The sequence below is a fragment of the Monodon monoceros genome, unplaced genomic scaffold (genome assembly GCF_005190385.1).
Source record: "Monodon monoceros isolate NGI ecotype Baffin Bay Population unplaced genomic scaffold, NGI_Narwhal_1 Super_Scaffold_22, whole genome shotgun sequence".
Lineage (NCBI taxonomy): Eukaryota > Metazoa > Chordata > Mammalia > Artiodactyla > Monodontidae > Monodon > Monodon monoceros.
The window spans coordinates 9448185-9463235 of record NW_021703779.1 but is presented as its reverse complement, the minus strand read 5'-3'; the positions used below and the strand labels follow the sequence as shown (position 1 = coordinate 9463235).

The window sequence follows — 15051 nt, the reverse complement described above, 5'->3', positions numbered from 1 at the left end:
ATATATACACATATTAATATATACCAATATATAATATATATAATACATGTTTATACATTATTAAGATATTACACTGATTATATTTTATACTATGTATTACAACTTAAAAATTATACCTTGGGCTTCCCTGGTGGTGCAGTGGTTGAGAGTCCACCTGCCGATGGAGGGGACATGGGTTTGTGCCCTGGTCCAGGAAGATCCCACATGCCACGGAGCAGCTGGGCCCATGAGCCATGGCAGCTGAGCCTGTGCTCTGCAATGGGAGAGGCCACAAGGTACTCGTGTGCCTCAAAAAAAAAAAAAAAAAAGATACCTTAACTGTCATGCTGTCAAATGTTATACGTTTTACATTCTGTATGCGTGTTGTATATTATAAATCATATTGTATGTGTATCATATATATTGCCATATTTATAATAGTTGTTACATCCACACACATATAATACAGGGTAGTGCAGACATGAATATTACTTTCTTCGAGGCTGCTTCCCTTCAGACTCAAGACGTTGAAGACCACATATCACTTGCCTTAAGACTCCTCCTCAGGACCCTGTCACTGGAGACCATCCCTGATGGACCGGCTGGACGCTCTTGTGTCACAGTGAGTGAGATCACACCCACCTTCAAGGGGAGGGGGCACAAGAATCAGACAACATCACAGCCTAATTTCAGATGCTCATCTGTATTAAGAAATACACCCTAAGGATAGGAGGAAATGACAACGCCCTTGTAGGACCCATGATAGGAAACTGGAGATGCTCAGTGGCCAGTCTGTCACCTCCATCATCATGGGGATCTGTCCACGCAGCTTTTCATGCCTCCCTACAGTCCTTGGTGAGGTGGACATCCATCCTCGTGGACCCTGAGCCAGCCTGCAGGCCTGAACTCGCCACACCCGTGGAGGAGCTGAGCCTCCTCGTGAAAAGGAGAAGAAAAGGAAGGGACAATTCTGGGCACCAACTTCCCCCAAATCCTGGAGCTCCAGGTCTGCAACCTCAGCAAGTACCCTCTGAACTACCCTGACTCCCAGGGGCTGAATAGTGACACATGGCCCCAGGGAGGGAGGAGCCAGTTGCTAAGTAGACCATCCTGTGGGGACAGTGTCTGTGCTTCTGTTCATTCCAGATCCCTTCCTGTTCTAGAATTCAGAATCTGATCATAAATCCACCATCCCTTGTTTGGTTGGACCGGTAGAGCCATAATAACCCCACTTAACTGTTTTTCCCCGAGGGTCCATTTTTAGGTCACCCCCATCCTGTGATCTGGATCAGTATTCTCTACAATCTCGGGTTCTCCAAGGAATGACTCGTAAGCAGCATCTTGGGAAATCCACTCCCCAATAATGCCCTCCCAGGAACAGTTACCGTGGGTCCAAAGAGCTGCTTTCTCGTGGGGTCCATATTTACGTCGGGATAACACAGGCATCTCCTCTGTTCTGCGGTTATGAGATGTTGTCAGGAATGGTCGACCACGTACGCTGAGATGTGACACATTGTTTCATTGGTGGTGGTGTTTCTTCTAGTTATGATTTCACGTCCCTAGTGACTCAGCAGGATCCCAGAAATCTCAGGCAATCAGAGAGAAGGAAAGGTTTGTGATGGACACTGCTGAATCCTTGAAAGGCTGTCAGCACTGCCCTGATGTCCTCGAGTGGCACTGCTTCCTGTGTTCGAGTCCCCTGGTTCTTTCAAGAAAATATCAGAGAATCCGTATCAGACAGTGTCATTGCTGGATTCTTCTACCCCCAGACAGCTGAGACTGTGATTATAGGCATTAGAATATAAGATGGGCACTGACCAGGTAGGTCATGACACTAATCCTCTAATTATTTTGCCTTATTAACTCATGTCCTTGATTAGCACCTGACCAGGCTGGGCTGAGTTGGGTTTTAAGTGATGGTTGTTTTTCAGTGATACTGGGAGACAGATGGCCTGTTCTAAGAAGGTAATGGCTTTACAGTATTTTTCAGAGATTCCCCAGGAGAAATCACTTGGTGTTTCCGTCAAACGGTTGCAGCATTTACTGAGCTGACTCAGATTCCCCTGGGAAGCGGTCTGCTCCTCCTCTCCTGGAGAGATCCAGGAACCGGCAGATCCTCACCTTGTCGGTGACAGTGACGCAAATCTGGATTAACTTTCTGAGCTGCTGGTTGCCTCACAGGTCCCATCTCCGTCACTAACCACCTTGCAGAGAAGGTAAAGAGGCAAGTGACTTGCATAAGGGTGCACAGAGGCGGGAGGGGGGTGGAGCCTGGCACTCACAGGCACAGCTCACCAGCCACAAAGTGGAAATGCAGGAACCGCCCCCTGGGGCTTTGAAGTTCAGTTGCAGTGCAGAACCCCTGCCCGGACAAACCAGCAATTCAGCCTTAGCCACCTTGGCACAATGCTCCTGGGCCGTGCATTCTTTTTCAGGCGTTATTCTTGGAGAGCCTGGCTGGGTGGCTGAAGAAGACCCAGAAGGTGATGAAAGAGGCCGTTCAGGAGCCCACACTGTATCTACTGAGATGAAGTAAAACCACGTTGTCTACGCAGGTACACAAACCATTTCAGCTCGAGCATCTGCTTCGGAGGGAAGGGGTGCAGCACTGGATCCATCAGAATTACACGCTAATTGATTATCTCCTTACCGTGTCCCCAGAACGTAAGCCATGGTGCATCCGAATCCCTGCATCGTGTTCCACATGCCAGGATCTTGGCAACGAGAGGGGAACCCTGCAGAGGCGTGGGGTCGCACCTGACACGGCAACCCTCCTCCCTCTGCTTCTCACGGGTCGAGCCGGATGGGGCAGCAGGTAGAGATACTGCTCCCCTTTGGAAGGTGAGCTGGAGACACTTGAGCCCTTCTTTCCTGGAGTTTGCAGTCTCTTAGGGAGATGCTCAAACAGTCCTGAAAATCAATAGGTTGAAAAACAGATCTTTCTCTCTACGTTACTTCTCATCTGTCCTAGTCATCTAATCTTCATAAGTCGTCGTTGCCCTGAAAGTGTCAGCTATCCCCCTGCTTAACATCCTTGGCTACTCTAAGAGCCAAGGACTTGGTAGCTTAAAAGAACAAAATGTGCCGTCTTACCGTTTTAAAGCCCGAAGCTCTAAACTCAAGGGATCCGCAGGCTGGTTACTCCGGAGGCCCCAGGGGAGAACCTATTCCCTTCCTTTTCCACCTGCTGGAGGCGTCTGCCATCCTGAGCTTGTGGCCCCTTCCTTGATCATCAGGACGAGCAGCTCAGCATCTTGTAGTCAAATACTCCTCTGACGTCCTCTTTACAGGGACCCATGTGATGACACTGGACCACCTGTAAAACCCAGGTCACCTGTGCATCTCAAGGTGCTTAGCAGGACCACATCTGCCAACTCCCTTTTGCTACGTAAGTTCACATATTCACAACGTTCGGGTATTAGGACATGGACATCTTTGGGGACATTACTCAGCTGACCACAGCAGGCGTCTCAACACTGATGCCTTATGCTCTTCTGTGCTCTCAGCTCTGGACTTGGTGGTGGACAACAGAGGCCAGAAATAAACCCACACACCTATGGTCAATTAATATTTGACAAAGGACACAAGAATACACAATGGGAAAAAGTCTCTTCAGCAAGTGGTGCTGGGAAAGTTGGAGACATGCATGTAAATCGATGAAGTTCAATCAATCAATGTAGTTAGAACACACGCTCACGCTGGATTAAACATAAGACACGGCACCATAAAACTCCCAGAAGAGAACATAGGCAAAACATTCTCTCAGAAATCATACCAGTGTTTTCTTAGGTCAGTCTCCCAAGGCAACAGAAATATAAACAAATGGGACCTAATCAAACTTAGCAAAGTATAGAATGGGAGAAAATATTTGCAAGCAATGAAGGGCTTAATTTCCAAAATCTACAAACAGCTCATACAACTCAACAACAACAAAAAACAATCCAATCGATCGAAAAATGGGCAGAAGACCTACATAGACAAGAACACACACATACAGATGGCCAAGAGGCACATGAAAAGATGCTCAACATCGCTAATTATTAGAGAAACTACAGTGAGGTAACACCTCACACCCATCAGAATGGCCATCGTCAAAAAGTCTACAAATAATAATACATGCTGGGGAGGTTGTGAAGGAAAGGGAACCCTCCTGCACTGTTGGTGGGAACGTAAGTTGGTGCAGCCACTATGGAGAACAGGATAACAGAAGTACCATACGACCCAGCAATCCTACTGGGCATATACCCTGACAAAACCAGAATTCAAAAAGATACAGGCACCCCAATGTTTATAGCAGCACTATTTACAATACCCAGGACATGACATAGCAACCTAACTGTCCATATATACAATGGGATATTGAAATAATGCCATTGGCAGCAACATGGATGGACCTAGAGATGATCATACTAAGTGAAGTAAATCAGAGACAAATACCACCTGATATCACTTATATGTGGAACCTGAAAAATGAACTTATTTATGAAGCAGAAACAGACTCACAGACATAGAAAACAAATGCATGGTTACCAAAGGGGAAGGGTGGGGGAAGGATAAATTAGGAGTTTCGGATTAACATACACACACTACTATATATAAAATAGAGGAAAACGAGGACCTACTGTGTAACACAGAGAACTCTAAATGGGAAAAGAATATGTACATGGATTGTTGTAAATGAACTATACTGCAATAAAAATTTAAAAAGGAAAAGTGGATTGCAGCGTAACTTACATCAGCAGATTCTCATTTCTCTGATCAGGGAAGCAACAGATGATCCATTAAATGGGTGAGGAGAGGGCAGGGAGAGTATGGGGGCTGTTCTGATCACCTGCACTCCATCCCTGTCCACCTCTGCTTCTTGCCCCCCACAGAGCTCACCATGGGTCTGCCTCTTGGATGGGGGCACGTGAGAGGGCTGTCCACCCTTGGCCCCGTCTTGCAGGTCAGCTGAGACCCTCCACCAAAAACTACTGCTCCCAGGGGACTTCCCTGCTGGTCCACTGGTTAACACTTCACCTTTCAGCGCAGGGGTGTGTGGGTTCGACACCTCGTCAGGGAGCTGAGATGCCACATGCCTCTCAGCCAAAAAACCAAAACATAGTTAATCAAATCCAGGAAGCACAGAGGTGCCCGTTCAGGATAGCTCCAAGGAGAAACATACCAAGACACATATTAATCAAACTATCAAAAATTAAATACAAAGAAGAAATATTAAAAGCAAGCGGAAAACAACAAAGGGAATCCCTATAAGGTTAACAGCTGGTTTCTCAGCAGAAACTCTACAAGTCAGAAGGGAGTGGCATGATATATTTAAAATGATGAAAGGGAAGAACCTACAACCAAGATGACTCTACCCAGCAAGGATCTCATTCAGATTGGATGGAGAAATCAAAAGCTTTACAGACAAGCAAAAGCTAAGAGAAATTAGCAGCACCTAACCAGCTCTACAATAAATACTAAAGGAACTTCTCTAGGTGGGAAACACAAGAGAAGAAAAGGACCTACACAAACAAACCCGTAACAATTAAGAAAATGGTAATAGGAACATACATATATGGATTAAATGCTCCAACCGAAAGACACAGGCTCACTGAATGGATACAAAACCAAAACCCAAACCCATCTATATGCTGTCTACAAGAGACCCACTTCAGACCTAGGGACACATACATACTGAAAGTGAGGGGATGGAAAAAGATATTCCATGCAAATGGAAATCAAAAGAAAGCTGGAGTAGCAATACTCGTATCAGATAAAATAGACTTAAAGACTATTACAAGAGTTAAGGAAGGACACTACATAAGGATCAAGGGATCAATCCAAGAAGATACAACAATTATATATGTACCCAACATAGGAGCACTTCAATACATAAGGCAACTGCTAATAGCTATAAAAGAGGAAATTGACAGTAACACAATAATAGTGGGGGACTTTAACACCTCACTTACACCAATGGACAGATCATCCAAACAGATTTAATTGATATTTATAGGACATTCCATCCAAAAACAGCAGACTACATTTTCTTCTCAAGTGCACATGGAACATTCTCCAGGACAGATCAAATCTTGGGTCACAAATCAAGCCTCAGAAAATTTAAGCAAATTAAAATCATATCAAACATCTTTTCTGACCACAACACTATGAGACAGGGAAAAAACTGTAAAAACCACAAATACGTGGAGGCTAAACACTGCACTACTAAAAAACCAAAAGATCACTGAAGAAATCAAAGAAGAAATTTAAAAATACATAGAAACAAATGACAATGAAAACACGATGATCCAGAACCTAAAATACATAGAAACAAATGACAGTGAAAACACGATGATCCAGAACCTATGGGATACAGCAGTTCTAAGAGGGAAGTTTATAGCTATACAAGCCTACCTCAAGAAACCAGAGAAATCTCAATCTAACCTTACACCTAAAGGAACTAGAGAAAGAAGAACAAACAAAACCCAAAGTTAGCAGAAGGAAAGAAATCATAAAGATCAGAGCAGAAATAAATGGAATAGAAACAAAACAATAGCAAAGATCAATAAAACTAAAAGATGATTCTGTGAGAAGATAAATTGATAAACCATTAGCCAGACTCATCAAAAGAGGCAAGGACTCAAATCAATAAAATTAAAAATGAAAAAAAGGAGAAGTTAAAATGGACTCCACAGAAATACAAAGCATCCTGAGGCTTCTGCAAGCAACTCTATGCCAATAAAACGGGCAACCTGGAAGAAATGGACACACTCTTGAAAGGTATAACCTTCCAAGACTGGACCGGAAAGAACTAGAAAATATGAACAGACCAATCACAAGTAATGAAACTGAAACTGTGATTAAAAATCTTCCAACAAACAAAAGTCCAGCAGCAGATGGCTTCACGGGTGAATACTATCAAACATTTAGAGAAGAGCTAACACCCATCCTTCTCAAACTCTTCCAAAAAACTTCAGAGAAAGGAAGACTCCCAAAATCATTCTATGAGGCCACCAATGAGGCCACCATCACCCTGTTACCAAAACCAAAGATACTACAAAAAAAGGAAATTATAGACCAGTACATGATACTGTACCTACATGATACTGTACCTAGAGAATCCTAAAGGTGCCACCAGAAAACTACTAGAGCTAATCAGTGAATTTGGTAAAGTTGCAGGATACAAAATTAATGCACAGAAATCTCTTGCGTTCCTATACACTAATGAAGAAAAATCTGAAAGAGAAATTAAGGAAACACTCCCATTTAACATTGCAACAAAAAGAATAAACTACCTAGGAATAAACCTACCTAGGGAGACCAAAGACCTGTATGCAGAAAACTATAAGACACTGATGAAAGGAATTAAAGATGATACAAACAGATGGAGATACACACCATGTTCTTGGATTGGAAGAATCAACACTGTGAAAATGACTCTACTACCCAAAGCAATCTACAGATTCAGTGCAATCCCTATCAAATTACCATGGCATGTTTTACAGAACTAGAACAAAAAATCTTAAAATTTGTACAGAGACACAAAAGACCCCGAATAGCCAAAGCAGTATTGAGGGGAAAAAAACGGAGCTGGAGGAATCAGACTCCCTGACTTCAGACTATACTACAAAGCTACAGTCATCAAGACAATATGGTACTGGCACAGAAACAGAAATATAGATCAATGGAACAGGATAGAAAGCCCAGAGATAAACACACACACCTATGGTCACCTTATCTTTGATAAGGAGGCAAGAGTATACAGTGGAGAAAAGACAGCCTCTTCAATAAGTGGTGCTAGGAAAACTGGACAGCTACATGTAAAAGAATGAAATTAGAACACTCCCTAACACCATACACAAAAATAAACTCAATATGGATTAGACACCTAAATGTAAGACAGGACACTATGAAACTCTTACAGGAAAACATAGGAAGAACACACTTTGACATAAGTCATGGCAAGATCTTCTTTGATCCACCTCCTAGAGTAATGGAAATAAAAACAAAAATAAACACATGGGACCTAATGAAACTTAAAAGCTTTTGCACAGCAAAGGAAATTACAAATAAGACGAAAAGACAACCCTCACAATGGGAGAACATATTTGCAAATGAATCAACAAAGGATTAATCTCCAAAATATATAAACAGCTCATGCAGCTCAATATTTAAAAATCAAACTACCCTGTCCAAAAATGGTCAGAAGACCTAAATAGACATTTCTCCAAAGAAGACATACAGATGGCCAAGAGGCACATGAAAAGCTGCTCAACATCACTAATCATTAGAGAAATGCAAATCAGAACCACAACGAGGTGTCACCTCACACCAGTCAGAATGGGCATCGTCAAAAAATCTACAAACAACAAATGCTGGAGAGGGTGTGGAGACAAGAGAACCCTCCTACACTGTTGGTGGGAATGGAAATTGATACAGCCACTATGGAGAACAGTATTGGATGTTCCTTAAAAAGCTAAAAACAGAACAACCCTATGACCCAGCAATCCCACTACTGGGCATATACCGTGAGAAAACCATAATTCAGAAAGAGTCATGTACCACAATGTTCACTGCAGCTCTATTTACAACAGCCAGGACATGGAAGGAACCTAAGTGTCCATCCAGATGAATGGATAAAGAAAATGTGGCGCATATATACAATGGAATATTACTCAGCCATAAAAAGAAACGAAATTGTGGTTCCCTGGTGGTGCAGTGGTTGAGAGTCCGCCTGCCGATGCAGGGGATACAGGTTCATGCCCCCGTCCGGGAGGATCCCACATGCCGCAGAGCGGCTGGGCCCGTGGGCCATGGCCGCTGAGCCTGCGCGTCCAGAGCCTGCGCTCCGCAGCAGGAGAGGCCACAACAGTGACAGGCCCGCATACCGCAAAAAAAAAAACAAAGCGAAATTGAGTTATTTGTAGTGAGGTGGATGGACGTAGCGTCTGTCACACAGTGAAGTGAGTCAGAGAAAAACAAACACCATATGCTAACACATACATATGGAATCTAAAAAAAAAAGGTCATGCAGAACCTAGGGGCAAGAAGGGAATAAAGACGCAGACCTACTAGAGAATGGACTTGAGGACACAGGGAGGGGGAAGGGTTAGCTGGGACAAAGTGAGAGAGTTGCATGGACGTATATACACTACCAAACGTAAAATAGCTAGTGGGAAGCAGCCACATAGCACAGGGAGATCAGCTGGGTGCTTTGTGACCACCTAGAGGGGTGGGATAGGGAGGGTGGGAGGGAGGGAGATGCAAGAGGGAAGAGCTATGGGAACATATGTATATGTATAACTGATTCACTTTGTTATAAAGCAGAAACTAACACACCACTGTAAAGCAATTATACTCCAAGAAAGATGTTTTAAAAAAAAAAACCTAAAAATAGAATTACCATATGATCCAGCAATCCCACTCCTGGGCATATATACCCAGAGAAAACCATAATTCAAAAAGACACATGCACCCCAATGTTCGTTGCAGCACTATTTACAATGGCCAGGTCATGGAAGCACCCTAAATGCCCACTGACAGACGAATGGATAAAGAAGATGTGGTACATATATAAAATGGAATATTACCTAAAAAAGGAACAAAATTGGGTCATTTGTAGAGACGTGGATGGATCTAGAGACTGTCATACAGAGTGAGGTAAGTCAGAAAGAGAAGACTATCGTATATGAACGCATATATGTGGAACCTAGAAAAATGGTACAGATGATCCGGTTTGCAGGGCAGAAATAGACACAGATGTAGAGAACAAACGTATGGACATCAAGGGGGGAAAGCAGGGGTGGGTGGTGGTGGTGGGATGAATTGGGAGATTGGGAGTGACATATGTACACTAATACGTATAAAATAGGTAACTAATAAGAACCTGCTCTATAAAAAAATACATAGAATTCAAAAATTCAAAAAAAAAATAAAGCTGCCTTTTCTCATAGGTGTTGAATGGAGTGGAGTTTGATGTACCGAAGGTGTTTGATTTTTTTTCTCCTCTTGGGTAACTATCCAGGGTGGGTTTTATTTTTCCAGGATCTCTGCTGATTGTCTTGGCTGGGGTTCCCCAGCATGCAGAGTCTGAGATGCAGACTTGGGAATATCTGGGGTGAGGGAAAAGGATGGGGGACCAGGGCTGTGAACCAGGCCCGGCAGCACTGTGGGGCATTTGGACTTAATTGCTCTGGAAACCCCAGTGCCCTGTACAGCACCTGTGACTGAGCTGCCCAAGGGGGCTGGGGGATTTCTACTCCACCTCCCCTTGGGGGTTGGTGGCTGTGGATTCCCTGCACTGAACTGATTCTAGGGTGGCCAGTGGCCTTCTGGGACCAGAGGGAGCTCAGTCACTGAAGCCCAGATCTGGCGGCTGGGATGTGGGCAGGAATTCTGAGGGGCAGGGCTTAGGGGCACAGCAGGGGCACCCTGACCTCAGGGAAATGAAGGGCTCTACAAACGTGGGGAGCAGTGGGGGGTGACTGTTCAACTAGCAGGTTTCTCAGCCTTGTTGGGAAATGTTCCCACTCAGAAACGGAACGAGGTAGGGAGCTGAGATGCCCCTGCTGGGCTGTGACAAGCCTGCCTGCTTATCTCAAGCCATGTTGCTATGGACGGATTTATATCCCCTCAAAATTCATATGTTGGAGCCCTAACCCCCCAGAGTAACTGTATTTGGGGTAAAGAATTAATGAAGGTGAAATGAGGTTATAATATGGTATGGGGTCTGTCTCTCTCTCCACCACACGAGGACATGCAGGTAAGGTGGCATCTGTAAGCCAACAGGAGAGCCTCGCTGGGAACGGAGTCTGTCCACGCCGTGATCTCAAACTCCCAGCCTCCAGACTGTGAGAAATAAATTTCCATTGTTTAAGCTGCCCAGTCTGGGGTGTTCTGTTACAGCAGCCTCAGCTGACTAATACCCACATCTGCATGTTTTAAGATGATAAAGCCTGATGGTAAAATCAGCGGTACTCGGAGAGAAAGAATCATACTGATTGACGAACGAACACAGACGAATGAACACAGAGTGATATTAACGTTGCAATCATACAGAGGATTTTTTTGTTTGGTTTTTTTTTGGCCATGCTGCACCACAGAGTCTTAGCCACTGAACCGCCAGGGAAGTCCTACCCTGAAGATATTTTATGAGTTGTATATATTTCTCTTAGTGCATCTATTAAATTCCCCCTGAGCACACCCCACCACGTCCCATGATTTCTCTGCATCTCACTCTAGTCACACACTAAACCTCTTGCGTGTACACACACACACCCATCTCATTACACTCCTGTAAAACTGTCTTTTTACAAGGATTGTGCTACGCCTTCTGGCATCGTTTCCGGGAGCATTTTACAAAATGCTCTTCCCTTAATCCAATTTTCTTTGGACTGGATTAAATCCTTGCTTTTTTGCAAGACTAATTTAAATTGTTGGCACGAAAGACCCAGATGTCTCTCTTTGGTAAATACTGAGCCGGCTTTGCTCACAGCACTGTTAGGAAGCAGCCCACGGCCAGCACTCCATGCTTTTCTGATGTGCCCTCCTGGCCACTGGAACGTCAAGGGCAGGATTATCTTCACATATTTCCCAGATGTCCGTTGCATAAACATCCTACCACAGAGGCTTTTCTGTGTCCAGTAACATCAGCACTCCCCTTTCTACCAATTTCCAGGGATGTGTTCCAGGCCCCCAAGCAGCCTGCAGCACAGCTCTGTGGTGATCAAGAAGGGCCCCTCCTGGGTGTGGAGGAAAGGGAGCCCTCCTGCACTGTTGATGGGAATGTAAACTGAGGCAGCCACTGTATGGAGGTTCCTCAGAAAACTAAATACAGAGCTCCCATACGACCCAGCAATCCCACTCCTGGGCATGTATCCAGAGAAAACTATAATTTGAAAAGTTACAACAGCCCAGACTTGGAAGCAACCTAAATGTGCATCAGCAGAGGAATGGATAAAGAAGTTGTGGCACATATATACAATGGAATACGACTCAGCCACGAAAAAGAGGGAAATCATGCCACTGGCAGCAACATGGATGGACCTAGAGATCATCATACTGAGTGAAGTACTGATAAGCCCGACAGAGAAAGACAAACATCACTTACATGTGGAATCTAAAAAAGAATGATACAAATGAACTTATTTACAAAACAGAAATACACTCACAGACACAGAAAACAAACTTATGGTTACAAAAGGAGAAAGGGAGGGCGAGGGATAAATTAGGAGGTTGGGATTAGCAGATACACACTATATATAAAATAGCTCATCAATAAGGACCTACTATGTAACAGGGAACTATACTCAATATTTTGTAATAATAAGGAGAAGTAACCTGCAAAAAAACCAAAACAAACTGACTCACTTTGCTGGACAGTTGAAACGAATGCATTATTGTACATCAACTAGAGTTCAATAAGAAAACAAGAACTTCCCCCTCTGACATGAGCCATCATCCAGCCTCAAGGCTCACTGCCTCTGATAACTGGCATCTCACTGTGTCAGAAAAATCCTCTGAGATGCTGGACTTATCCCTAGGATGTGTGATCCATGCAGTCACAACAGGGCAAGGCTGAGATACAATGATGCCCTCGTGGGCACTGGGCCACCCACTCCCATGTCCAGCTGGATCCCGATGACAGCTTAACATTCCCTTTCCCAGGGGCCTTTACGGGCTGATGGTCTGGAAGCTTTGATCTCATTTACCGGTGATGATCAATTTGGGATGAGCAATAAAAGAAGCCACAAGCCAAAGCCTGCCTTTCTTTGCTGGCTGGACCTGAGCCAGAGATGGATGGAAAATATGCACTTTAGAATAAACGGGACTTTTAAAATACTGCTTAATAGCTCTCGTAGACATCCCTCGCGATGAGCCAGCACTTTCCAAACAAATACTGATCCACAGCGTTTTTACCTGGTGCAGCTGCGTGGTTTTGGTCCAGGTCTGCCCTCGAAGGCCATTGCTTTTATCCTTTCCAACACAGATTAAAAGCAAATCAGATTATGGAAATGGCTGAGCCGCCTTCAGAGTAGTTAGGATGGGGGGTTTGGCATGTGCGCACGATAATGGGAGGAGGGGGGTGGTTTGCAGGATCTGTGGAGCTTGAAGACTGCATCAGGATTAGGGCTGGCAGGAACAGAAACCCTAAAACAACAGGGCTCAAAAATGATGGAAACGTGATTCCCTCTCACGTAAAGGTGACCCTGAGGAATGGGGTCAGGGCTGGTGTCAGTCCTCCGAAAGCAGGGTCCTTGCATCTCCCCACTCCTCCACCCCTACTCACGGCCCCTGTCCTCACGGTGCAGGAGGGTGGCTCCCCATTTCAGGGGGCAAGTAGGAAGGAGAGGAGAGGAGGAGAGGAAAGGGCAAGCCGTATCTGTCTTTGAAGGAAGGTTCCTGGCATGTGGTAGGGGGAGTGGGCAGAGAGAGCTCTGCTTTGGCAAGGTCTGTGTATGAGTGATGGTGTCATTAGTTATTAGCTCTGTGACCTTGGGTGAGGCTCAACTTCTGTAACATGGTGATGACGGCGAGGATGGTGATGTGATGAGGAGGAGGGTGGTGGTGATGATGGTGATAATTATGGAGATGGTGGTGGTGGTGGTGATTATGGTGGTGACGGTGGTGGTGGTGGTGATGTTGATAATTATGGAGATGATGGAGATGGTGGTGATGGTGGTGGTGGTGGTGATGACAGTGGTGAAGATGATCTTGATGATGAAATGACGTAGCCTCATCACAGATGAGTCTAAATGAGACAAATGAGCTAAATTATACAGTCCCTTGAAAATGATAATGTGTTATACACGTGACAGTTGTACAGGTGATCCATTTCTGATGAACATCTTTATTTTCTTGAAGGCTCACACTGCAAGACTACCTACTTCAGTTAATTAGAAGGCAACGATAATTTGTGTTTGTGTATCAAGAGATAATTATAACTATATACCCATTGCATTTTATATAAAGACATACATTCAAAAACACTAGTCAGCATGCAACTCAATGAAGTTAGAACACACCCATACCCCATATACAAAACTCAACTCAAAATGCCTTAAACACTTAAATATAAGACATGACACCATAAAACTCCTATAAGAGGGCTTCCCTGGTGGCACAGTGGTTAAGAACCTGCCTGCCAATGCAGGGGACACGCGTTCAAGCCCTGGTCTGGGAAGATCCCACATGCCGCGGAGCGGCTAAGCCCGTGTGCCACAACTCCTGAGCCTGCGCTCTAGAGCCTGCGAGCCACAACTGCTGAAGCCCGTGCCTAGAGCCTGTGCTCCACAACGAGAGGCCACTGCAATGAGAAGCCCGCACACTGCAACAAACACCCAACACAGCCAAAAATAAATAAAGTAAATTTTAAAAAACTCCTAGAACAGAATGTACGCAAAACATTCTCTGACATAAATTGCACCAATGTCTTCTTAGGTCAGTCTCCCAAGGCAATAGAAATAAAAGCAAAAATAAACAAATGGGACCTAATCTAACTTATAAGCTTTTGCACAGCAAAGGAAACCATTAACAAAAGGAAAAGTCAACCTATGGACTGGGAGAAAATATTTGCAAACGATAGGACCGACAAGGGCTTAATTTCCAAAATATACAAACAGTGTATACAATTCAACAACAACAAAAAACAAACAACACAATCGAAAAATGGGCAGAAGACTTAAATAGACATTTCTCCAAAGAAGACATCCAGGTGGCCAACAGGCACATGAAAAGATGCCCAATGTTGCTAATTATTAGAGAAATGCAAATCTAAACTACAATGAGGTATCACCTCACACCAGTCAGACTGGCCATCATCAAAAAGTCTACAAACAATAAACGCTGGAGAGGGTGTGGAGAAAAGGGAACCCTCCTACACTGTAAATTGATACAGCCACTATGGAGAACAGTATGGAGGTTCCTTAAAAACCTAAAAACAACTACCATGTGACCCAGCTATCCCACTCCTGGGCACATGTCCAGAGAAAACTAATTCAAAAAGATACAGGCACCCCTATGTTCACAGCCGCACTATTTACAATGTCCAAGACATGGAAGCAATCCAATCAACAGATGAGTGGATAAAGA

General features: G+C 44.3%; 2 long non-coding RNA genes across 3 annotated transcripts in view; one reads left to right on the top strand and one right to left on the bottom strand.

Annotated features, from left to right (window-relative positions):
* LOC114905983 overlaps positions 1-15051 on the bottom strand; it is a 141882-nt gene that overhangs the window by 16656 nt on the left and 110175 nt on the right. The window contains exons 4-6 of the long non-coding RNA XR_003796346.1: positions 3073-3295; positions 1365-2889; positions 117-621 (exon numbers count right to left, since the gene is read on the bottom strand). This is a non-coding gene — a long non-coding RNA (uncharacterized LOC114905983). The remainder of the gene's footprint in view (positions 1-116; positions 622-1364; positions 2890-3072; positions 3296-15051) is intronic.
* Positions 428-3859, top strand: LOC114905984. 2 transcript variants are annotated; one of them, XR_003796347.1, is made up of 3 exons: positions 428-601; positions 829-2820; positions 3270-3859. It is a non-coding gene; the product is annotated as an uncharacterized LOC114905984 (long non-coding RNA). The 2 variants fall into 2 exon arrangements; XR_003796348.1 differs by having other exon boundaries at positions 523-601; positions 809-2820.